This window comes from Cyanistes caeruleus, chromosome 8 (assembly GCF_971803275.1).
Source record: "Cyanistes caeruleus chromosome 8, bCyaCae1.hap1.1, whole genome shotgun sequence".
Lineage (NCBI taxonomy): Eukaryota > Metazoa > Chordata > Aves > Passeriformes > Paridae > Cyanistes > Cyanistes caeruleus.
Genome location: NC_141708.1, coordinates 6450625 through 6477315, shown reverse-complemented (window position 1 = coordinate 6477315; position 26691 = coordinate 6450625). Strand labels below are relative to the sequence as shown.

The 26691-nt window shown below is 43.6% G+C and overlaps 2 long non-coding RNA genes across 4 annotated transcripts in view; one reads left to right on the top strand and one right to left on the bottom strand.

Moving 5' to 3' along the window:
• The window catches only part of LOC111931349 (uncharacterized), a 72230-nt gene that overhangs the window by 30736 nt on the left and 14803 nt on the right, over nt 1–26691 (bottom strand). The window lies entirely within an intron of this gene.
• LOC147651850 (uncharacterized) lies at nt 13078–17139 on the top strand. The gene is made up of 3 exons (XR_015290313.1): nt 13078–14157; nt 15155–15288; nt 15767–17139. It is a non-coding gene; the product is annotated as an uncharacterized LOC147651850 (long non-coding RNA).

Below are 26691 nucleotides of genomic sequence, written 5' to 3'. Positions count from 1 at the left end.
ATTTAGGCTCTTCCTTCCTTGGTAACAGTGGCACACACCTCAGATTATGCTTGATGAGTGAGGTAAAAGTTGTCATTATTGTAATAACTGCATACAGCATGGTCTTTAATCTTGCTATGGAATTTTAGGCTGACTACTGTACATATTGCTTCTGACTGCTAAAAGCTGAGGGCAACCCCTCAAAAAAGATAAAATCTCTTTTTTTTTTCAGCTTTAGAAATTACAAACAGAAGAGTCAGTGATGTGGAGACACACACAGAAGGAAATGATCTGAGAGAGGCTTTAATAAGCTAAATAGGTTCATCCTAATGTAGATTCATGTCTTCATTAATTTAGTGGATGATTTTCAGAAGACTGAGCTTCTCTTCCTCCAGAGCAGGCAAAAGGCAGCTAAACTCACCCCCTGCTGATTTGCTGTGGGTAAAGTCATCTAGAAATCACTTAATCTGAAAGCAAAAATCCTCTTAGGTATTTTTTCCAAATACTTCTCTGAACAGGCTAAGCGTAGGCAATCGTGTGTGGAAGATGATGGTTTAGCTGAAGGTTTTCCTGCAGCACAGTCCCAGCCCTGCATCTCTTCCCCTCTGCTGTGCACCATGGCTCTCCCTGCCCTGCCCTGGCTCCCTGGGCTCCAAGGAGCTTACAGCTCCAGGTCAGATTCAACAAATCAAGTTAGAGGCTGGTGAGGGGCTGGGAACACAAACCCTGTGAGGGAGCTGGGGATGTTTAGCCTGGAGAAAAGGAGACTCAGAGGTGACCTCATCACTCTCTACAGCTCCCTGAAAGGTGGCTGTGGGCAGGTGGGGTTGGTCTCTTTCTACAGACAGCAGATAACAGAACGAGGGGACACAGCCTCAAACTGCACCATGGGAAGTATAGGTTGGGTATTAGGAGAAAGTTTTTTACAGAAAGGAATAAATCACTGGAAAGGTCTGCCCAGGGAGGTGGTGGAGCCACCATCCCTGGATGTGTTTAAAAAGAGACTGGATGTGGCAGTCGGTGCCATGGTCTGGGTGAGGTGTTAGGGCTGGGTTGGACTTGATGATCTTGAAGGTCTCCTCCAACCCAGTGACTCTGTGATTCTGTGAAATCTCATGAGAGGGAGCTGTCACAGAGGTCACATAAAAGAAAAAGCAGTGCTCAAGAAGCAGGTGTGTCTCAGGCACCAAAGCACTGCTCCTGAGGAGCTGACTGAATGGCAAGAACACCTCTACTTCCATCCCAGCTGCTCCCCAGTGCCCATGCAGCAATAGCAAGCCCCCACGTGCCAGCTGCTCCTGTGGCAGGCAGAACAAGACAGACAGGGAGGGAACAAGAGCTCCAGCCCAATCCATCACCCCAAAATCCTGTGTGCAGTGCAGGATGTGCTGGAGCTGTGCAAGGAGACTGAGAGCTGTACAAAACTGGTTTTAAAAAAGCCCCCAAACATATTCTAGTGTGGCAGTGATACACATCGGTTAAGGGAAATTTAATGCAGAATAACAGTTGGCTTGGATGTTTTTATCTTCTCTGGAACCATTCAGATTTGGGGAAATGGCTGCCTCTGCCCTGTAACAGCTTTAGGGTGGCTGTTGGGTTTGTTGAGAGGTTGTGGTCAGGAAGGTTTTGTTTGCAGGTGCTGTGCCATAGGTCTGAATGGAATTCTCTGAATGGGGTACTTTATTCTCCTTATTGCACTTTGAGCATAGAAAATACACTAAACCACATGAATTCACTTAAATAAACAGCTCCTGTATCTCAGTGGTAATCTAGCTGCTACAAACTCTGTTGCTTAACAGCAGCCTAACTCTGACATGCTTGCTTTAGGGAAGCTGGATTTCAGAAATTGATTTCAACTTCCCAAGTACCAAATATTGCTCTTGCATTAAACACTCTTCTTTTTTCTTTCTTTCCTTTTCTTTTTTCTTCTCCCAAGGCTTTTTAAAAGATCTCCTGATTTTAAAGATCTCCATTTCAGTATTGATTACCCATTCAGCTTGTAACTGGTATTTTTATGATTTTGTTTCATGATTTTAACAAGATGCTGGACATCTACATTTGGAGGCTCACTAAAAACCTAAAATTTTCTATTTGATTGCCAGGATCTTTTTTTTTTACTTCTTATTCACTGAAAATGACCAAAAATAGTTTAGCTGCAGTGCTTGCCTACAGTGAGATAAAGATATTTTTCTGTGCAGTGCATACTCACATGATGGTCTTTGCTACATGACAGTAAGACAAAGATCTTAGCTGGGATCTGATATGGGGATCTGCATGAGATGATTTATGCTTTTTATTCTCATTTGGTCAGGGTAAGGACTTTTTACCCTTTAGTGGCTCATTTGTGTCTGGAATCCCTGCATCTGTTGGCAGCAGAGCTGGTGCCATGGATTAACTGGTGAATTAGGCTTCAAGAGTGAAGAATGAGACTTTCTTTCTCCCCTCACAGTCTTTAAGTGGTGTTGTTGGTCCAAATCCATTAATGGTTTAGCTACCATCCTCCAGCAATGTGGGAAAAGAAAAGACAAAGACTATTCATGTCAACAAGAAATTGGGAGGGGGGAACAAAACCAAACCAAACCAGGCTTTCATAATCAAAGAAATGTCTCTGTCCTTATACAGTGTAAAGCAGGATTAAAAACAAAATGTATTTAGCATTCCCCAACAATAAATATGCCTGTAGTGTGAAAAACAGCATCAATAACACAGAGATAACTGACATGCTTTTTTAACTGCATATTTCAGTTAAAAAGTTTTGAGAACTCACCAAAAAATCTCCCAGTCTGAGGCATACAGAGCCTGTGTTCACACTGCCACACGATGGATGTCTAATGGTTTCCTCCAGACAACCAACCTTAAAATATCTGAGACCTTACTGTGTTGCTGGTGTTTATAGCTTCTGCTGCAGCCTGAGAGCTGAGGGCCACAACTGCACTGGGAATGGCACAAAGAGAGAAAAAACAGCATCTCCCAGATCCTGCAGTCTGAGCAAAACCTCATCTGCCACCTGTTCTTTCCTCCAGCTGATGGTTTGTGTTTTTTCCAGCCTGACTCTTCAGTGGAACCTCTCTGAGATAAGAGTAACTTGTTGCTGACATGTCTGTGCCTCACTGGCTTTTAAAGGGTTCCTGAGTAAATAAACAATACACTGAGTAGAGCTTTATATGTGCCTCTTTGGGTTTTGGGGTTTTGGAATTTTGGGGTTTGGGGTGGTTTTTTTTCTCAGAGAGGGAATGGACTCCAATGGCTTTTGGAATATTTACGCTTAGCTGAGGTTTTTTTGAATCCACAAAATACAGGCCATAATAACCAATAAATTATATCTTCTGTGTAGTTGTGTAATTCCATTGTAATTCTCTGGAATTCTATTGAAATTCTTCTTGGAGATGCCTCTGTCCTTCGCTGGATCTGGCCAAGGAATTGAATGTGGGCTAGTGAGGAGCGTTAATGCAGGGATGGAACATGTCCATTCACTCTATTGTGATTCCAGGCAGCCAGCTTCTTTTCCAATGTCTCTCTTAAAGGCTGTGGCACTTGAATGAACCAGCACTAGAGACAAGCAGGGCACTAGAAGCCAATTCACCTTCTACTACCTGACCTGTGAAAAATATTTAAATAGAACCCTAGAATCCTCAAGGTTGGAAGGGACCTTCAAACCATCCAGAGTCCAACCATCCACCCAGCACTGCCACTGCATCCCCTAAACCACAAAGCCTCCCCTGGCCCTGGAGCTGCTGGTTATGAGGAGGAGGTTGAGCCTCAGCTGGAGGTGAATGTGTTCACTCTGTTCCCACCATGCTGCTTGCATCTGGCTACTCCAGGCAGTGGCTGCTTTACCCAAAAACTCTCCACTGCTCCCTGAGCAGCACTGACAGCCCCACTGGCAGGGTTAGGAACAACCAGCACCGCTCTTCCCTCAGCACAGCTGCAGAGAAATACACCCCTTGAAAAATAAGATTTTAAAGATCTCATTTTAAGATGTAGCTACATCTTAACCAAGTATTTGAAAAATCAAGGCAGAGGAAGCCCTTTGCTAACTCTAACCTGAGGCCAGTGCTTGCTTTTGGTGCTGTGAGTTGTGTGGCACATTAATCCCTATGGATGATCTCTTGCATGAAGCCCCATCCCCACTCCTGGCGTGGCCAGCCCCACCTCCTGAGCTGTCCCCTGCCTGATTCATGTGGCAAACTCCAGATTTTTAAATTGCTCTCTCCAGATTTTTACTGCCTGATTCTACCACTGCCCATTCTGTCTTTTACTGAAACTGCCTGTGAGTCGCTCAAACCCACAGAGTCTGTTTCGTTTCTTCACTCAACCCTGTCATGATCAATTGTTTCAGCTACTTCGAGTTTTCTGTGGAACGTGTGCCAGTTTTATTTCCAAGAATGCAACATCACCAACATTTTTCAATTATTCAGATAGGTTTTAGGCTGTCATCATCTCCATCTCCCTGAATTACTCAGGCTTGCCCTACCTCTGGTCCTGCTGACACTAATGTGATGACACTGACTCTGCAGAGGTTACTTCCAAGTCCAGCAGGAAGGAGAGAGCAGGATCCATCCCTGCTATGCTGCCTCTCCTGCCATGTGGAGCAATGCTGAACTGCTCAGTGCATCTGGTTTCAAAATAAAACCCTCTACAACAGACAAATATGTTAAACCTTTGAAAGACTTATTTCCAGGTTTCAACAACATTCTCTTCAGAAACGAGCACTTAATGGAGTTCATTTAAGGTTGTCGAAGCCACAACTTGCTGTCAGCACTATTTACCACTTCAGTGGCTCAGCTAGAGCCTCAGCTGTTGTGAGCCAGTTCAGTGCTAATAACGGAGTCCTCCTGATTTACATCAGCTGAAAATCTGAGCGAGCTTCTGCCAGGCTGACAGCCTTCCTCTGCTGGGTTCCAGTAGCTGTTTACACGCTCACTCAGTGCAGACAGTAGGAAAAACAGTTTTTCTTCTGACACTCCTGTCTGTGCCCTATTTTTAATGTAGAACCAAACGAGCGTGGCAGATGCTGCAGCGTGGTGTCCTCTAGTGACTGGGCAGCTCAGCTGGGCAGACACCAGGGTTTGCTTCCACAGCCCTGGAATGCAGCTGGAGCAGCTCCTCAGTGGTGCCTTGTACTCCTCTCTCAAGGACTGCATTCAGGGTCTCTTCTCCCCTGATGGAAGCAAATCCCCATCTCTCACAGCAATCCCCACTCCTGCACTCTTTGGCTTTGCTCGTCTGGGCTGAGAGGAGGGACCTTCATTTTTCCAATCATTACTTTTTAATTCTTTTTTCCAGGAAGGACAGCTCAGTTCCTTTACATCCATTGAGCTTCTTTCTTGCTGCTGCTGTAATTTCCACTCCTGCTCCCAAGTTAAAGAGCCACGGATCTTGCCAAAGCCATGGCACTGGCCCATTTCCAGACATGCAGGTTAAAATTATCAACATTTTTTTACTTCAAGCCTTTTATCATCTTCCAGGGTTCTGCCCTGGCTAATGCTGTGTCTGAAGCCTGTAAAAAAACTGTATCATCAACTCACAGAGCCAAAGCCCTGCAAAATGGCAGCCATCTGCTTCATGGTAAACTGGCAGGGCCCAGTAAACTGAGAAGTGCATGATTTTAGGGGATAAAACCACAATGCCTTCTGTCATTTATTTCAATTGTAACATTAATTTTATTATCTTTACCCCCCAGTTTGCCACAGAAATTTGCTGAGAGCCATCATGGGAGGTTTTGACCCTCTGAGTTCTTAGGTTGGTAAAATGTCAGTTTACATCTCCTGCAGCAGCTCAGCTTTTTTAACAGGGGAACCACTGCTTGCAGGCAGATCCCTCCTCCCCTGCAAGGTACCCAGGGAATGTTAACTCCCTGTTAGCTCATCCCTGTTATTTAGTAGGTGGAGAATGAGTGGTGGCATCACCCAGGGGCTGGGTTGGAGCAGAGGGCACTGAGCTCAGGGACATCGCTCCAAAGGCCCTGGGGGAGCACTGAGCTGTCATCTGGGAGAGAGAGCTAAAAACTGGCCTGGGGGTGGAGAAACCAGGATGGAAAGGGCTGGGGAGATTTGTTAATTCTCCACATGGCCCCAAATCAAAAAGCTGAGAGGCAAGTTTTTGGGGCTGCCAATGCCAAAATGTTTTAAAGAGAAAAGAGTGAAATCCACAAACACGTGTGATTAGCTTAGTAAGAAGAGCATTGCATTTGTGGCTGTGCCTTAATTTCCCTTCTGAAGGGGGAATTTTTACCATTTTAAAGCATACCTTTCTCAAAAAAAATACCTCCTTTAATTACAAAAATCTAACACTTTCTCTTGATTTCATGCTTCCCTCAGATGGAGCTTTAAAGAGAACTGTTGTATATGACATGAAAAAACTGCAAGAGCTGACAACAATAAATCTTGCTTACAAGAGCTGCTACCACCACAACATTTGTGATTTCTGAATTTCATTTTAATGTACAGATCTCACATTTTTGTGTCAGTTTTTAAGGGCATATCAGGATATTGTGCTCCAGCACTGTATGTTAATGCATTCTTGCCTCCCTCCAGGAAAAATGGAATATTTCTTCTCTGAGCTTTCATGCACTCTTCTGCCAAGTCAAAGCAGAAAGGAAAAACTGTGTACAAAGTTTTATTAGGCCAAATGTCAATTTGTTTTTCTGAAATCTTTACCAATCTCCCTGGCATTTAATATTAAAACAAAAGCAAAAGAAAAAAAAAAAGGCAGAAAAATAATAAGGCTTTCATTACAGTCAGCAGTGCTTGAGACATCCAACAGACCATGGTACATGGAGCAACATTTCTCTCTTACAGAAGAAAGGGGGGCAGTGAAAGATGCTTCAGAAGGTGAACAGCAGCTGGATAAAAAGGCAAGGCATAGAATCACATTGTATTTTTGAGACTTTTAAGCCAGCTTTCATTAATTTCTGCTGAATCTGTCTAAAGACAGTGCACCTCCAATTTGGTCAGATCTTGATCTTTCCCTCAAAAGAAGAGTTCCTTCCATGTGTAAAAGGATCTCAGTTTCTACCTCACTTGGAAACCTTCCCACATTTCCAGCTCACCGGACAACACAGCATGAATATAAGCTGAACCTTTTTACATATTAACATTGTTTTGTACTTGGTATTTTACACAGATCAGAGCAGGCACCTTGGTCAGCCAGGAAAGCCCAGCTGAGTCAAGAATTTCATTTGACATAAGAGCTCAAGAGTTTGTAAACTTCATTTCCAGTGCAGGGGTGGCTGCTTGATCACCCCACGAGGGGTTCTTCCCTCTCCTGAAGCCCAGCCTCCCACAGCAGCTCTCTCCTGGCCAGGGGCAAACTGGGTCCTGGCACACCTGTACAAGGTCTGGGCACCCTCAGTGCCACCTCTGCTCTTTGAACATCCTTGCAGCACCCCAGTGAAGCCCAGTGCACACATCCAGACCCCTGCCTGCATGACAAGGGTGCAGGGCTGCTCTGGCCATGTCCAGCTGCCTCTGGGTTTCAGCTCCAAGGAAAGCACTGGCTGTCTGTCCAGGTAGCCCCTTTGATAAAAGAGAGACAGAAATAGGCTTGCTTTTTTGCTTCTGAGGGCTGTGGAGAGACTTGGATAAGCAGTGATCCTAGGTATTTAACACAAGAACTAGTATCTAATCCAGATTTGGTTCAGACAGGGACAGCTCTGTGCCCACCGATACCTGTCAGCAGGATTTGTGTCATATTAAGAGATGCCCAGCAAGGCTCAGAAGTATCAGCCACAGATTTAAGTGACTTCTGTAAGTTGTAACTCTTTTGTATTTTCAGTTACACAGTTTTTAAGCAGGAAAAGGAGCCTGGATTTTACTTGAAAGGTCTTTACTGCAGACACTTAGTGTGTTAGCAGCCTCTGGGATCACTTTTCTCCACTGGGTTTTACAAAGGGATTCAGTCTGGGACCTTAGCCCATGTCAGGGTTGTGTGGGAAATAGAATTCATTCTGTTTCTCCATGAGCATGGCACAGGCTTTTTTGCATGAATGCCATGCCCAGATAATGGCTTCTCCCCAAAACACCACTGGCATGAGATGTTCTGAAAATGTGCTCCATCACCTAGCAGAGCTGAGTGCTGTATTCCTGTTGGGACTGTGAATTGCTGCTGCAGGAACAGCTCTTTCCTCTGCCCCTGGAAAATGGGTGCTGCTGCTTTGCCTCTTGGTGTTGACTTCCCCTGCTCTCGAGAGGGCTCTGAGTGACAGCACAACAGAACAGGACAGCAAATAGTGCAAAGTAGTGAATCTATTCACTTGCCCAAGAGTTATTCCTCCTGATGCATAGGAACATTTTTTTTTCCATTGAACTCCGGTTAAAAGTCTAAAGTGCTCTTGCACTGAAATCCCAAAGAAAACTGATGTCATGGATCATCTAATTATTTCTTTTTTCCAGGGCTGTAAAAAGCAATAACTCATCAGAGGAAGATTAGATGTACTTGAAAGTAAGAGATTCACGCCGTTTCTCCATCACTGCTGCCTCCCCCTTGCTCCTGCTGATCTAAATGTGAGAAAGGTGCCAGGTCCCTACAGAGCTGGTCTAAAATCAGCCCACAGCCTGCAGGGAGGGCAGGGGCAGACTCCTCTGTGCAGCAAGGCACTTCCCTTGATAGCACAGACCCAGCCTCACTGGAGAAGGAAGTTTTTCAGGGGGATAGAAGGAATATACATCCATGACAACACAAGCAAGAATTCACAGCTTTTTCTTTGAATCAGCTCAAAAACATGTCCAAAGCATGGAGGTGCTCCTTTGCCTAATGCTCTACCTTTCTGAAATTATTTCACACAAAAATACAACTTCCAACAAAGAGCTTTTTGCCCAACTCAGATCTTTTCCATCTGGTGTGGTCTGTGCAGGATCCATTCATATTTGAGCCTTCCTGGCTATTAGCCCAATGAAGTGATCTGGCTAGGATAAAAGAAAATGGTGAATTTCCATTTCCCCCTTCTGGCATTCTCACTCTCTTCTATATTTTTAGTAATAATTCTGTTTACAGAAGAGAGGTTCCTAAGGAGTTACTGTATGTTAGACAAAAAGAATAGCCATAGGCCAAAAGTTGACTTGAAATATATTTCAGCAGATATTTATATTCTAGTTAGCTCCAAAATTTTTTGTAAAATATCTGTTTTCCTCTGCTCAGGGGAGGAAGGGATCATTTGAGGAAAAAAAATTTAATAATTTCAGCCATTTATTTTTCTTCTAAAAATACCCCTGGACTTGGCCAAAAGTAGAATATATTTTCAACAGAACATCAGTGACCTCTCCAATACATGGATAAGTAATAAAAGGATGGCATATGGCCCAAACAGTGTGCAATCAGAGATTTTAGGCATTTTTAAAGCCCTGGCTATCACAGGAGATAGTGTTGATTCAAGTTCCCTTTCATCTTTTTTTTTACCCCTATGCTTTCAGAACCCAGCTAAAGTATTATCACAGATGATTCAGGGAAGATGGAAAGGTACATCTCCCTGGGTTCTGGCAATGAACCCTTTATCACCCCAAGAAGAGCTTTTCTGGAATGTCACATTCCTAGAGGAGATTAAGAACCCCCAGGCAGGAGGTGGGGTTAAGCCCCTGTCTTCTCCTTGAGACTTCAAGGCTTGCATGGAGACTTGTGGTTTTCATTCTGCTTTCTGCACCAGCGCCAGCTTCGGGTCTGAGTTCAGCATGTGGACCTCTCCAAGGTCTGGAAACGTGAGGATCCTGTGTTTGGGTTGGGTCTCCTCCTGTTGGAAACATGTCATTGCCTTCGGTGAATTGTGATCAATGTGTATTTAATAAACCACAGGGAAGCGTGCAGCTATTCAGTACCTTTCACCAAAGGCTCTGAAAGTATTTCACAAATAAATAGCTGAGCTTTATAACAATTTCTCTTTCCAGGTTTTCTAGATAGTAGGAAAGCTGACATCCAAGTGGCTTTTCCGCAATCACACATCAAAACTGCACCAACTTGTGAACAGAACTAATACATCCCAATTCCAGCTCTAGTTTCATTCTCAAACAAGATTTGTTTCTGCACTTCTTATTTATCCAAAGTTGCCATTACTGCTAGCCAGAGATAGACATGATCATTTACATCAATTTCTTTAGCTTGAAACTTCTTCCCCTCTTTAAAATGAATAAATGAAATGGATAAATTTGAGCAATCAGAAGAGAAGGTGTGCAAGGAAAAGAAGCAACAGGTTCAAACACCAACTGCATGTCCCAAACCAGGGCTGGATGCTCCTGTCCTGGCACATCACCTTTGGAGATGCTGCCATGCTGATCATGAGGCTGAGGAGAGTGGGAGGAAGGGTGGAAAGCAAGAGGCTGTGTCTGGAAAACTGGAGACAAATCCAGTCCTGGTCAAACCAGACGTAATTTGTGATGAACGGAGCAAAGCTGAGCTATGTCACAGAAAAATGAATTTTGTTGTTGTTCTCTGGGTCCTGAATTCCTGCCCTGCCATGTAAGAATGATGTCCGAGGCCAAATAGTTATTAATGATTCTCATTAGTGAATAACAGCAGTAGTGCTATTGGAAAATTTCAGGTCCCATAATCACAACTCGCTGCCAAGGTGGTCACTTCCCAAACTGACTTCTAAAATTAGAAACAAACAGGCCCCTTCTAAAGGCAATAAACAGCATTTTAATTGGACTAAAACCTATAAATCTGTCAGCAGCTAGTTACCCTGGCTCCCCTGTGTGATCAGCAGCTTGGAGTGCCCTTCTGGGTCTTTTCCAGGGGGCTGTGATGCGATCTGATGTCACCACAACAAAGGTGTGATGGAACAAGGCAGCGTGGCCTGGTGGCTCAGTGCTGGGGCTGGCATGGCCCAGGGGGTGCTGGGTGTGCTGGACAGATGGACATCAGCAGGACAGAGGGACAGCCCTGTGCTGCACAGCTCTGCTCTGTGCGCTGGGAACACCAGGACGTGGACATGAACTAACACCTTGGGTAGCTCTCATGTCAGGGCCACATGAAATGCATATTGCAATTCATTTTCCTTAGCTGAACCAGGATATTTTCATCTATTTCATGAGTGATGGAAGGCTTTTAAAGGAATTCTCACAAGTCTGAAAAAAATGTCAAGTGTCAGCCTTGTGATGCAGAAGATCCCATTGAGAGAAGTGATGCCCCAGCAGCATCTCCCCTGACAAGAACATGCTCATAGGGGAAAAATACCTAATAAATGCACAAAGCAGATGGGAGGAGGAAACAAACCTTTTCTGAATGAGCAATACTGGAAAAAAAATCATGATACAGTCTCCAGAACACTAGAAATAATCAGCAGTAACTACAGATCTATGCTACTGTTTACACTTTGCTTACGTTTTCTTGCTATAATTTTCATTCTTGAAAGAAAAACAAAACATTTCACTAAACAGAACTGAGTATTTTACTCTAAATTACATTGACCTGACGTTCTCATAGAGTGCAGCAGGAGCTTCCCAGCAGACACACAGCTTCACCTGTCACAAGGCTGTCACCTTGGTGTGACTGGTGACCTCCACCGAGCTGTGGCCATTCACACCACTGCAAAGCTGCAGGTGTGCTCAATGCCAGGCTCCAAAGGAAAATAATAATAAATTTCAGCAGCGTGCCTGTGAAAACAACTGATTCTCTGGGCTCTTGAAATACCCTGTATTTATAAACAAAAGAGGTGTTTAGTTTTTCTTGTCCTAGAAAAACACACTGGCACATTTCACCACTGTTTTCTTTCATTTTAATTAGCAAGCAAAGAGGGAATGTCAAAGAGCAATTATACAAAATATACACTGTGCTGATAAGGGATTTATTTTCTGTAAAATGGAGAAGGCAGCTTGAAGTTCACATTAAATCTCTCTCCCCCTCTAATGAGATATATCATTATCTATGCCTTATCCAACCCAGAAAGATACTATTAACTCAGGAAAGAATGCAGGCACTTTCTCAGGGGGGAAAAAAAAACAGAAGGGAGGGAAGGAAGGATTCATGTTAAAAGGTGAAGCACAAAAAGCTGATCCTGCAGATCCTGAGTGTGCATCTGACTCAAAAAGAAACTCAAAAGAAACATCCTGAGCCACTCCAGACCTTTAAATAAGCCCACAGTTTAACAAGGACCAGTCCTGGTCCTGAACACTTGTGTGTTCCAGCCTAAATCTCCTCTCTTCTGCCTAGAGGTGCTGGGACCATTTGCTTCCCCTTGCCTGGGCAATGATTGTGTGGGGACGAGGAAATCAAAGGATTAGGAGACTGGGAAGGGGCTTAAAGGGACCCTAAAGGCCACCCCCAGTGTGGGGTCTGGGGACTGCACAGACTCTGTGGGTCCTAAAGCAGCTCTGGGAAAGCTGGGGAGGGACTCTTCACAGGGACATGCAGTGATGGGACAAGGGAGAATGGCTTGATGCTGAAGGAGGGTAGATTTAGATTAGATACTAGGAAGAAATTCTTTACTGTGAGGATGGTGAGGCACAGGATACCCAGAGAAGCTGACACCCCATCCCTGGAGGTGTTCCAGGCCAGGCTGGACAGGGCTTGGAGCGACCTGATCCATTGGAAAATGTTCCTGCCCATGGCAGGGGGTTGGAACCACGGGATTTTTAAGGTCTCTTCCACCCAAATCATTCTGTGTTCCTGTGATTCTATGTCCAGGCAGCCCCAGGTGCACCTTGGCCACCCCACTTCCCACAGGGAATGTGTGTTCCTGGAGCCGCCCACCTCGCCCCTCAGCCCAGCCTTACTGCCCATTTGTATTACTTCAGGATATTTTGGGTTGTTTTTTTCTTTTTCCCCTATAACATTAGCTATTGTTTTCATCTGAAGAGACACGGCATCCCTGTCTCCCCTGGCGAAGAGCAGAGGGTCCGGCTGCCAGAGCGACACCGGAGCGCATCCTCCTCCAAATCCCTCCTCAACGGATAGCGGGGTCACAGGGGGGAAAAACCCCAAAAAACAACACGGCAACAACCCAGGAGCATAAATTGGAGCCAGAAGGGCAGATGCAGGCTGAGCAGGAAGCGCTGGCCCGAGGCGAAATGAAACAGCTGTTGCCATTGTTCTGTCTCTGCGCGCTCCGGGCCGCGGCAGCAGCTGCTCGCAATTACCGCACATGAAAGGGGGGCACGGGATTAGGAGAGTGACGAAAAAGCGAGGGGACCGAGAGATTTATCACCGAGCAGCCCCGGGACCCGCACCGAGCCCCGGCACGGCCGGGGATGCTGTCCCGGTGCCGGCTGGCACAGACAGGGGATGCGCAGAGCCCCGGCCCGGGTCCGCTCCTCTGCGCCGGTTTCTGTCCTCGATGGATGATTTCTGTCCTCAATGGTTGATTTCAGTCCTCAATTGTTGATTTCAGTCCTCAATGGTTGATTTCAATCCTCAATAGTTGATTTCAGTCCTCAATGGTTGATTTCTGTCCTCGATAGTTGATTTCAGTGCTCAGTTGTTGATTTCAATCCTCAGTTGTTGATTTCAGTCCTCAGTTGTTGATTTCAATCCTCAGTCGTTGATTTCTGTCCTCAATAGTTGATTTCAATCCTCAGTTGTTGATTTCAATCCTCAGTTGTTGATTTCAGTGCTCAGTTGATGATTTCAGTGCTCAGTTGTTGATTTCAGTGCTCAGTTGTTGATTTCAGTGCTCAGTTGTTGATTTCAGTGCTCAGTTGTTGATTTCAGTGCTCAGTTGTTGATTTCAGTGCTCAGTTGTTGATTTCAGTGCTCAGTTGTTGATTTCAGTGCTCAGTTGTTGATTTCAGTGCTCAGTTGTTGATTTCAGTGCTCAGTTGTTGATTTCAGTGCTCAGTTGATGATTTCAGTGCTCAGTTGTTGATTTCAGTGCTCAGTTGATGATTTCAGTGCTCAGTTGATGATTTCAGTGCTCAGTTGATGATTTCAGTGCTCAGTTGTTGATTTCAGTGCTCAGTTGATGATTTCAGTGCTCAGTTGTTGATTTCAGTGCTCAGTTGATGATTTCAGTGCTCAGTTGATGATTTCAGTGCTCAGTTGATGATTTCAGTGCTCAGTTGTTGATTTCAGTGCTCAGATGATGATTTCAGTGCTCAGTTGCTGGCCTGATCCTCCCCGCAGGGAGCGGGCACTGAGCGGGCCCAGCTGATGGGCAGATTCCATCACCCCTCTCCGAACGAGACACAAGTTTAACATTCCCTGTGAAATTACTTCAGCTCTCCCGCATAATCACAGTTGTAAAATAAAAATAAGGTAAGTAAAACAGAACAAACCCTCCCAGCCTTCTTTTTGCGAGCAGTGATGAGCGTAAGAAAGGTTTTTTCGGAAGGTGGAGCATGTGTTTGCCATCTTCGCTCCTGATATGGAAACCATATGCTTAAATACCCCACCAAACAAATGCAATATAACACTCTTCTTTATTAAAGGTGGTTTTATAAAAGCTATCCACCTTCCATCCACTGGTGACTCCCAAAGAGGTCACATATTCTTCATTACAACTATCAATACGTATTTGGGATAAATTAAGCTCCAAATAGACTGTTTCTGATTATTACTGCCAAGGGAGCAAGAGGCCGTCTTATTTTCCCTCACTGATAAATTAAAAGAACTGTAATGGGTGATTTCTGCAACCTGCAAAAGGGCAACACCATCTGTGACTCATTTAGCGTCGCTTTAAAGAAAATTTATTTTATTAATTTGGGCAGAGTATAAAGAGAATATACTTTTTTTTTAAAAAAAAAAAAAAAATCTGAAAGAAGCAGCAGCAGATTTGCCCCATCCCTGGAAGCATTTGCCCCATCCCTGGAAGTGTTCAAAGTCAGGCTGGATGGAGCTCTGAGCAACCAGATCTAGTGAAAGATGTCCCTGTCCATGGGATGGGGGTTGGAACCAAGTAATCTTTAAGGTTACTTCCAACCCAGGCTGTTCTCTCCCAGATTCTAGAAGAAAACTCTGACTGAAAAAAAATATTTTTCAAATGAAAATTGCCTAAAGTGTTATTAGAGGTGCAGAAGCTCCTGCCTCCCTGTTTGATGTTTTTTGCCCTGGCAAATAGAAGATTTCAACACGAGATGGGTTTAATTAAGCTCCATATCATTGGTGAAGGAATAGATGAGAAGCAAAACATGAAAAAAAGCAGAAGTGAGATTGAGGCTGCTCCATTGCTCCTCTCTTTTGGAGCCCAAAGGAACCACCTAGCCATCCCCTGGTATGATCCTTACAAAGACCCATATAACATTATTTCCTTCAGGTTGTGCAGCCAGGAGCAGCACCATTTTGTCAAATGGGTTTTTAGTGTATGCAGCACCCAAAAACACCAATAAAGAAGAGTATGGAGGATGTAGATGGAGAGAGGACGGAAATTTCCTATTCTTCAAACCGGAGGTAATGGTGGCAACCACGAGGTGACCACCTTTGTCTGGACTGACAAGCAGGAAGTGGAGAAAAGATCAAAAGCAAGTGGAAATCAAAAGGATTAAGATATTGAAATTCTTCTGTTTTGCCACAGGCTGTCACCCTAGCTCCACGTATCACTCAGCCAGACAGGAACATTGTGCAAAGAGAAATAGCTCTAGAAGTCTGGAAGCTTGCTCCTCTTTAAATTTAATTGGCCTGCAGGTTGCCCACAACCTCAACTCCCCTGCTTGTGATTCAGAGAGTAATATTGAATAGTAATTATAATAAATAATTATTATAATTATAATAATCTATATAAATAATACATTAATTTTTATAAGTGATGGCAAATTCTTTGGGGTCTGTCTTGTCAAGAGGGGTCTGCCTCAACTCTGGAGTGCCAAATGACATCTTTTCTGCTACAAAGTTTGCACATGGATGAAGCTGGTGTTTTCTCTTTGACCAGGCTAAGTTATTTTGGACTGCTTAAGCCCTCTGCAAAGATTGGGCACTTTACACCTGTGCTGCTCCAAGGATGAGGGCCCAGCTCAGTTATGTACCTCTGAGCACCTGGATCTTCCTTACAACCCCTGACTCATCCAACTGCATGTTTTGTCAGCACTAACATCAGCCCTGAGACAGTCCCACAGGAAGTTTTCCATCTTGCACACCCATCATTTGCCACCTGCTCCTCTGCTAAACACTTTGGGAGTCAGCAGGGTTGGATCCCTGAAGGTGCTCAGGTTGCTCACTGCTCTTTCTCCATTTTGGACAAAACCCCCCTTTCCTGGGGGAAAGATTATAAGGGTAGTGCTGCTTTCATGACTTGCTGTAGAATACATGGATGGACCTCCAAGTTGTAAATGAGAAAAAAAGAAAATATGTGAGTTTTTTCAGGGCATTTGAGAAACCTGACAGGAGGGGGTTGGTGCCAGGTGGGGGTTGGCCTCTCCTCCCAGACAGCCAGAGACAGGACAGGCACTTAAGCTGTGCCAGGAGAAGTTTGGGTTGGACATTAGAAATAATTCCTTCTCAGAAAGGGTCGTTAGACATTGGAATGGGCTGGAGGAGTCCCCATCCCTGGAGATGTTTAAGAAAAGACTGGCTGTGGCACTCAGCACCGTGGTCTGGTTGACAAGGTGGTGTTGGATCATGGATTGGACTTGATGATCTTGGAGGTCTTTTCCAACCTGAATGATCCTGTGATTCTGTGGTTTCTAAAACACAATAATGCCATGCTTGCTCTCCTGAGAAAAGGAAAAAAACAAACTGTGAAATACTCATCAGGATATTTCGCTGTTGATGATCCATTTTGTTAAAATACTGCTCATCAAATATGTTGGTTTTCCTCATTAATAGTATTTTAATTTGTGCCTAGCTTACCAACAGCTAGAGCCATCATAACTTATCCAAATATTGTTGTTTCACTTAGTGATGAAATTTTCACAAATCTCTGGCCTGGCTGTGACTTCTACAAAGAAGGATTTGATGATCCCATCATGCCCTTTCTTTCCTTTTGCCATGGAGGAGCTGCAATGTCAGGTCTGGAGCTGCTCAAACCATTCAGTTTTGCTTTTCATACACAAACTGCTCAGGTTTGGTTTGTTTCTCCAAGTGGCTTTTTACTCTGAGCTGTCCTGGTTTTGTCAAGTGGAAGCTGGGGGATAGGGAGGTGAGATTATTGCTTGATGTGTTTCTCTAATCACAGAGATATTTAAAAATATCTGATATTTAAAAAGGGGTTCCGTAGGTGCAGGAGGAAACAATATATTTCATAGTCATCAGCTAATTAGGCTTTTCCAAAGTGGCTCTGGAACTACAGGAAAAAAAAGAATAAAATTAATTCGACTTTATGGTAAATTACTTTGATTTGGGAATGACATATTGTGAAGTATGTTCATGTGGCAGTACAGGCTCCTCCTTGAGATAACCACGCTGTGTATTTCTTTATTTCACACTGCACTTAGGGAAATCTCCTGTCTAACTTTTGCACAGTGCAGCTACACCTTCAGTGAAATGATGTCTGAATTTGCAGGTGATGTAATGGCTTGGGGAATTAAGTCTTATTTTTTCCTTCCTCTTTTCCTCCCTCTATTTGCTTTATTTTGTTTTGTGAGCCTTTAGTCAGATATCCCACATACACACTCATCACTGGGGCAGCTTTAAGCACAATGCATGGGCATGTCTGGGCACTGCATTAATACATCTTCTTCTTGTCTCTCTGTAGATTATCCTCTGTTAGTGTAATTTATAACTCCAGCCCTTTGTGTACGTGCCTCCATTCTGAAAATGTAATATCACTGCTAATTAAACAGTGGTTTAAGAAGTCAGCTGCTAGCTCCTTGCAGCATCTAGGAATTAACCTCACCTGGGAGCAAGCTGCTGGTGGAGGCTCAAGTGAAGCTTAGATAAAGGCAGGGGAAAGAAAAGACATCAAAGAAGTAGTCACAACCAAAACCTCGTCCTCCACACATTCTAGGTGTGGAAATGTTTTTCAACCATAGGGATCCTCCCTCCACTGGATTTCCAAATAACTATAATCATCAGAATTCCCTCTTTCACCTCCCTCTGGCCTGATTATCTCATCTTTCTCATTTGAACTCGCTTGTTATGAGCAATACATTCACTACTCTCCTCTTTATTACTTTGATCCCAAAAAGCCCTAATTTGGCTCAGATGGTGCTAATTTAGCAACACAGAGTTTTGGGGCAGCAGTGTCCTGGTGGGCTGCTGTCACCTGTGAACAAGGTTTTGTTCCTAATCTAAAAGATCTCCCAGGAATTTGTTTTATGTGTCCTTTCCTGCAGCTCCCTCAGAGACCATGGGTCCAAACTGGTGTATGCACAGGACAGAGCTGTCTGGACACCTGATCAGTGCCTGAAATTCTTGTAAGCTTTAGGAACTAACATTCAGAAGCCTCCAACTGTTTTGGTTTGGTTTGTTTGTTTTTTTTTTTTCAAATTAAATATTCTTCTTAGCAGAAGACATGGAACAAACAAAAAAATCACAACCCAAATTAGGCTCATTCTGAGTAACCTCATGTTAAAATCCAGATATCTAAGTCACTAATCACTCTGGATGTAAATTTTAGGATGTAGACAGAGAATATAATCTGTGATAAAGAGTGTAGTATGGATATACAGCTGAGATAAGGAGGTGATTGAATTGTGCAAGAGATTAGCAGGATAATTTCAAGGGCTACACAGGCAATTCATCCAGCTCTGTAGAATGGAATAATATCACTCCTGAGTATTATTAATGCATCTCAATTATTTCTTCTCTCTCCATTTTTCTTTGTTTTCCTTTGTTTGTTTGTTTTGGTGTTTTTTGTTTTTGGTTTTTTTTGTGTGTATATCTGTATGTTCACAATTCTTAATAATATGTTTGGAAACTGATTAAACTTAGAAATCAAGACTTGGGGTTAAAGGCAACCCTGTCTAACTATCTTATTATTTCTAAAAAGATTATCATTAAATATCTTGCAGAGAAATTCTCAACCACTGCAGAATCTGAAAGGAAAAAAAAAAATAAAAACACAGGAAAAAAATGGCTAATGTGTCTACTTTTTAATTAAATGTAAATATAATTTGTAAGGCTTATGGGTTTTAAACAGAGAAAATTTACTCTGCATAATTTCCTTTCTGGTTAACCTTATAGACAGAAGTGTAAGTAGGGTTATTCAGAAGAATTTTGTAGCTATTAAGCCAGTTACCAGCTCCAGGTCCATTGTTGCAGTTCACTGTAGAAACATCCAAGGTTTCACCTGAATTTAAAGTTAATTAACAGTGACAACATGGTGATTCTGAGCATCAAAACAAACTTTGTTAAACAACCTGGTTTACAGCTTGTTGGGGATGTCAGCAGATTTTTCATCTTTATTGCTGCAGACAGATAACAAGGCTCTGATCTGTGTGTACCTCATGGAATGGCTCAAACACACAAAAGTGAACTCTTGGTTATTTTAATGTGACAAGTAAATATAGCTCAGTTACAAACACAAAGGCAGGATAAATAGGCCTGACAATACAGCAATGCCTAAATTACTGCCAGCTTAGTATTAAAAGTTCTGTCGTGGTTTCTGGTTCAAAGAGTCCCATAAAAATCAGAGTTAATTTAAATGTAGCCATCCATGGGTGTATTTCTTATTCACAAAATGCAGGATCTCTTGCACAGGTCTGTTTATATGCTTCAGCTATGAAGAACTTTTAATTTTCAGTTTGAGAAAGTACCCACAATCAGTCCAGCAAAGTAATTAAGCACATGCTTAACTATACACTTTATTTAGGTATGTGCCCATTACTTGTCATCATTTCACTTGTCACAGCTTTTGGAGACAGTTGCTTCATTATTTGCTGCTTTTTTTCCTTTGAAGTGACTAATTCCTAACAAGATTGTCACACAGTAGCTCAAATGTTGTAGAACACTACTGGGTTTTGTACCAGATTGTGATCCAGACAATATGAAATGTCCACTAAGCATCACTGCCTAGAGAAACTTGAAATTCCTAACCCTCCTATGGAAATCCATGTAAATCTTCCCTAATTTCACCAGGAGAATCAGCCTGTAACAGGCAAGAGGAGTGAAGGAAGATATATTACCAGCAGGCAAAGGGTCCAACCCTAGAGAGACACTCCAGGAGACCAAATGCAAAGAGTTACCAGGCTGATTTACAGATTTGCAGGCTGCTTGTGCAGTGAGCACCACCAGCACCCAGTGACAGAGCCCTCCTGCACAGGCAGGTTTCTCAGTTCCAGAAATGGAAGATAGTGCTTGATCAGCACTGTCAGAAATGAGAGATGCTTTCATCAAAGGGACAGAACAAAACAGGCCTTCCCAACCCATATTCAGTCATGCAATTACTGGCAAAAGGGACCTCTGGAGCTCTGCAGTCTAAGCTCCACATCAGAGTGGGGTCAACGCTGAATTCAGACCTGGTTTTTTCATCTCAGTCTTGAGAACCTCCAAGAATGGGGATTTCATGACCTGTCTGCCCTGCTCCATCACCCAATGGGTCCAGCAGCTCTGTGCCCTGAGCCCCACTGTTCACCTCTGACAGCAGCCAGGCACATCTCAGCCCAGCTCACAGCTGCTTTGTCCCAGCGTTCAGTTTCCTGCTCCTCTACAGCTGCCTGCTGTTCCCAACGACTTCCCCAGCTTTTCCCAAAACCCTGCTGCTGTTGCTGCTTACTTGTAACTCCTAGCTCACCCTCCAGAGCCCTGAAGAAGCCAAATAGTTCCTAAGTAGGAACTGCTGGCCTTTCCCACACCAGAGACCTTTCCTGGCGCGCCGTCATACGGATAACACATGCTGTGTCTGCACTGCCAGGAAGCTGCAATCCAGAGCCCGGCTCCCAGCTTGATCCCAGCACTGGGGAAGTGGCTGGAGTGCATCTCAGATCCCCAGAGCCCACTGCTGTGTGCCCTTCTCACCCACACTGCGGTGGGAAGGGGCAGAAGGTTTGGGGATGTGCTGGCCCTGGCACAGAGCAGGGTGAAATTGAGGTGCATACCCAGACCAAGGAGAGGAAATATTTCCTACATGGATTATTTTACTGCAGCTTCTGTGCACAGAAACACGCCAGGGCTGGCACCAGATTAGTCAGAGGAGGAAGAGAGGTCTGGCAGGGATGGATGCTTCACCAGGCATCTTGTGCTGCTCCTTCTCTCAACCTAACAAACTGGGGCTCCAGGCTGTGGCTTTTGGTGCCCTTCCCTGAAACCAACATCTCTTGGAGTGAGATGCTTCCTCCTCAACCTACACAAAATTGTAAGCCAGGTTCTCCAGGCTTGGTGCACCCTTGCCCTGCTGGAACTTAACTGATGGGGGGAAGCCAGGACCCACCAGCCTGGCTGAGCTCTACAGGGGCTGTGCTCTGGCCCTCTTCATGGCAAGAGGGACTCCACAGTGGATGCTCTTTCTCCAGACCTCCTTCCACTAGCAGAAGGGAAAATCTCCATCTCATGTCACAAAAACTATTGAAAAATCTGTTCTCATGTTCTGCCCTCTGAAGGAAGCAATCAGAAAACTGCTGTGAGGAGTCACCAACAGCCTCTGTCCGGCTCACAGAGCCTCTGCTGCAAAAGGAAACACCTTTTCTCTGCAAGGAGCAGGGAGCCAGGACAGAAAGGCAAGTTCCCAGCTGCTCATCTGGAAAGACCAGCAGGGCTGTTAGGAGAAGGAGGAGGAGGGTGTGGGAGAGACAGAGGCTAGCCTGTGATCTGGGTGTGAAAGAATCCACAGTTGAGCAGGATCAATAAAACAGTGCCAAGGCTTGTGACGAAGGGAGCAGAGAATAGGATGGTGGAGAGTAAAAGAGAAGGAGCCCCCCTACAGCTCCTGAGAAGAGAGGGGTAGGTAAAAAGGGAGCTCCGATACCACCAGGCCCACAGGAGACTCAATGGGTTGTCTCATTATTATGGTGAACAGAGAGAGCTCATGAGCTGGGAAAGATAGGAAGCTTTTATTTATTTTTTTTTAAAGAGCACAGCCTCTAGGAGGGTTTTTGCAGCTCAAATGCTTTTATTTTGTGCCAATTACTTATACAGGGTCTGCATTATTCCCGTAATCAGTCTAAATGAAAGTCAAACATGAAAGATTCCTAACAATGAGCTAATTGGAATGCCATTACCATTTAGATTTAATAAGGTATTTGTAATAATAAACTTGCCTCAGTCTATAGAGTTGTCTTATTCCTGCTCAGATCTTGCGAGAGTGTAAGGGTTGACATTTGTCATTCGTTCTGCAAGACATTGGATATAACCTTCAAAATGTTTTAGTCTTGCAGTGCTCAGTAAATGTCAGGGACGGAAACAAAATCTATAGCCTGCTATTGTTCTGGCTGTGTCAGGCTCAGAGTTAACAGGAATTGTGCTAAAGCTCAACAGCAGATTACATCCACATATCCTTCTTTATTTGCAGTCCAAACATCTCGTGGTTTAGAACGAGTTACTCAAAGTCCTCTTATGTAGCTTCATTCATTATTTGCATTGAGGTCTTGCTGAGGAACTTCAGTCCAGCTCCAGCACTGCCAGGTACTACACAAGCAACGAGAGCCTTGCATAGCTTAAGATCTAAGTAATTAAGTCAACACAGGCTCTATCTTGAAGCCAAGATGTCCCATCTGCAGAGGTAAAAGCTAATTAGAGCTCCATGCACAGCTACTTTTGAGAACAGATCACAAAAAAAAAAAAAAAAAAAAAAAAAAAAAGGAAAGAAAAAAAGGAAAAAAAAATTCTTGCTTTACATTTCTGGGTGAGCTGTTTTCCCAGAAAGCACATGTGAGCTCAAAGACTTGGTCTTACTGTGCAGCTGGGGAATTTTTATTCAACTGTAGTTCATACCACAAAAGCAAGGCATAATCTTGGTAGGTATTTCTTCTATTGTGAGGAAAAAGAGCTTGGTACTTCATGCAGTCTGAGGGAATTCCCTTTGGAACAGACTGAAAAGGCAGAGGTTCAGCAGCTGTGTGTGTGTATACGTAGGAAGCATAAAGATAAAATAAGACAAAAAGCCAACAAAAGACTCGAGGCAGCACTGATGATACAGCATGCTGAGGACATTCTTTAAAATCATGATACTGCTTCTTCCTCGCTCTTTCACCCCAGAAAGATGCTACAGGCATTTCTCCACCCTCTAAAGAGATCCATCAAGCAAAGAAAGGGGCAACAGAATGCTTGATTTCTGTTTTAACAGGAAATAAACCCCACCAAGTTTCCTGGTGGTATCTCTGCCTGAAGAAGCATTACCTATCCAATAAACCATGCTGCCATCAGCCACAGATGAATTATGTCCTGCTGACACTCTGTGGTCCCAGCAGCTAGTCCTGAATGATCTGACTCAACAGAAAACTTTGTACAATAGCTCAAATAAACATCAAATCATTGGAAACTGGCAAAGCTCATGGAAATTTGGAACGTTCCTTTCTGAGGACAGTCTTTTAATACAATCCGACACTGGGGATTCAGCTGAACATTTATAACGTCCAGGAAATTCTAGGCACAGTTGGTAAAATGACCAATGCTCTTATAAACCCACTTTTTTTTTTTTTTTTTTCTCTCAAAACTGTGTGTACTTCATGCCAAAAGGTTTTTTCAGCATAAAGCCAACAGCAGTCAATGGCCTTAAGTTAACCATATGCCTGAGCACTGTGCTGGATTGTTGGAGAAGGGCAAGGAAGCATGAAAATCAATAGCTTCCCTCTATGTTCTCACAGAAGACAGTTTGGCTAAGAGTTAAAATCTGAGCCTAAAATTCAGACTTTCTTGCTCTTGATGGTCTGGTTAAATTAGTTTTTCTTTTTGATTCACTTGGTACATTAGGAAAAAAGTGATGCTTGTTATTTTGATCACAGCAATGTTGTGAAGCTTTATTTTTTGAGATGTGTTTTGGGATCCTTGTATGAAAAGTGCTATAAATATGCACATTCTTAGTAGTATTTAATTTACTTCCTTTACAATTCCTTTGAGCCAGCACATGTTGCCAAAAATGCAATATTCTCTAAGATGTCTTTTCTTCTTATATCTGTCTGGAGTCCAGGACATATCCCAGCCTTATAAAGCATCCGATATTGATGTATCCACATGCAGTGTGTATATATATAGCTAATACCATCAGATGGGGTTTTTTCCCCCCACACAGGAACCCAGGCTTGCTCAATGTACAAGATGGACGTGCTTAGCAAATGAGGCAGCTGTTCAGGTTTTATTTTTATGCTCATTGTTTGCTGTGCAGCCACATGTCTCGTGGAGTGCATACCATCCAACCTTGGGAGTGAATCAGACAAGGCTCCACCATAACTCACCCACTTGGAGCATCCAGCTCCACCCTGCTCCCTGTTTGACACACATATGTGATCATGTATTCAGGGGCTGGAGCACAAGAAGACTTTGTCATTTCCAAACTTTGTTTTTTAGCCTTGGATTTTTAATTTTTTTTTTCCTGTGGACGTTTTTACTGAGAATCCCTAGGGATGGAAAACTTTGCAGTATCGAAATAATCCTCTGAAAGCTGCATAGCACTGTGCAACAGCATCAGTGTCCTGCAGATAGGAGGACACCTGTACCTGAGCATCAGCTGGTTCCTTTCCTTTGTTTTCTGAAAGAACAAAGACACTTCCAGGGCTGCTCCTGGTCTGTTCTTCTGCACTGTGTCATGGAGCATGTGCCAGATATAATTTCATCAGCTTGCCTAATGAAGCACAGATCTGCCTCTGTAAGAAGAGATTAACTTTTCAGTGTTTGATAACAATATTATCACCTGTGCATTCCCCTCTCTGGAGGAGTTAAGGGGAGATGTATAAGGCATCACCGTTTTTTATATGCCCCAGGATTTTGAAGTTAAGAGTTTTCAAACATTTTACAAAAGGGCTTTGTTCCTTGCTTCTATAACTGGAGATGGTATAGACATATTTAAAGCTCTTTAAGTTTACCTGGCTCACAAATGAGTAGTTGAATATGTCCTGTAGTCTCTAAATAGAACAATGGAAATAGCTTTTACTGGCTAACCAATAAATTTGAGACTAGACTGGAGGAATAGAGAAATTTGAGTTAAGGAGCAGCCTGGAGAAGACCAGAGAAATCACAGCACTGGCTGCAGAGCTCTCTTCTCTTACATCTTCAAACAAGGACAAGGAGGTGGCAAGAAAGCAGCAATTTATGTACAGACAGAACAAGTGGCCAAGGGCTTTATCTTTCAAAGGTTTAGACATTTATCTCTGGACTTATGATTAGCCCATTAATTTTGGTAGTACCTTGTCTTCAGAAGGGTTCTGAGCATGCAGTATCAGACTATTCCATTATCATGCACTGTGTTTAACTGCTGCAGAGAGCAAATTCCAGCAGTGAGCAAAATATGCTACAGAAGGTCATGGGCTCAGCAATTACTGCAGGCAGTTCTGGGCAGACAAGATAGTGTTGTCCTCTGCTTAGTAATATATGATATAATTAATGTTTATCCAAGTATAGGTGGTATTTTTACATCTCAAAGTCCCCAAGTTTAAATCAAAGTTGAAAGAGGAGCTATGAGAGAGTTGGTGAGGGACTATTTACATGGGCATGTAGTGATAGCATAAGGGAGAATGGCTTCAAACTGAAAGTGAGCTTAGGTTATATATTAGAAATTATTTGCTGTCAGGGTGTTGAGGCACTGGCACAGGTTGCCCAGAGAGGCTGCAGATGCCCCATTCCTGGAATTGTTCCAGGACAGGGTGGACAGGGCTTGGAGAAACCTGGTCTAGGGGAAGGTGTCACTTTCCATGGCAGAGGAATGAGATGAACTTTAAGGTCCTTTCCAAACCAAACAGTTTCATAATTCTATGTGGACAAGAGGAGGATGCTGGAGAAGAGAGGGGAGGGAGAATGGAGCAAGTCCCTCCCAAGCCAGGGCAGGAAAACACCTAGAGAAGTGCATCCACATGAGCTGAGTGAGCTGGGGATTTGGCAACCACGGGAGTCAGGCAGTGCTCGTCACAGCAGCTCCTCTCCCCCAGGCACAGGTTGTCACAAAGTGGAGCACCAGGACATGCACAGGAGCACACAGTGGTTTTGCAAACACTGCCACTGCAGGTCCCTTCCCCAAACTGTGACTGTCACTTCATGTGTCCCCTGTCATTGTCCCACTGCCATTCCCCAAGGTGTCACCTGCCTTTTGACACCCCGTTCCTGAGAGGGTGGCACATCTCTGCTCACACCCCTGTGCTGCCCCACCACACTGTGCACTCTGCACTCAGCAGAGACAGGCTCAGCTCTGGAGGATCTGGGTCCTTCACCACAGTCCCCACGTCCTTGGGATGCCCCCAGTCATCTGTCCTTACCTTAAGAAGCACAATGGAGCCCACTATTCTGACTGGGGCTCTAGGATCTCTTCTAATATAAATAGTAATGACTATAATTATTAATCATTACTGTGATTATATGATTATAATTAATAATCATAATAATGAATCATTATAATTACTCCACTAAATGACAAGCCCTGATTCCTCCAGCGAGCTTTGGAAGCACAAAGAATGAGCTGTTGTGTATATTTAAGGAATCTCAAACACTTCTGGTGTTACAAGTCCAAGCATCTCTGTTTGTTTTAAGGGCTTCCACATTGTATTTAATTTGGAAATCTGCAGCTGCCTTGAACCGTGACCAGTGGAGTGCTGCTACCACATGCAAGGTCCTCTGCTTGAAATCCAGCAGAATTATGAACAAACAGGGATTGGAAAGAGGAAAGAATGTGAATATGGGTATTACTTGAAGGATGGAGAGACAGATCTGCCTAATATTTCATTTTTTCCATCTTAGATTTATAATTCTAAGTAATTCAATTAATTGAAGAGCATTTTCAGAGAGATAAAATCAAGCAGAAAAATGTGAAGGCTGCAGGCACTTGACAGATGGTTTGGC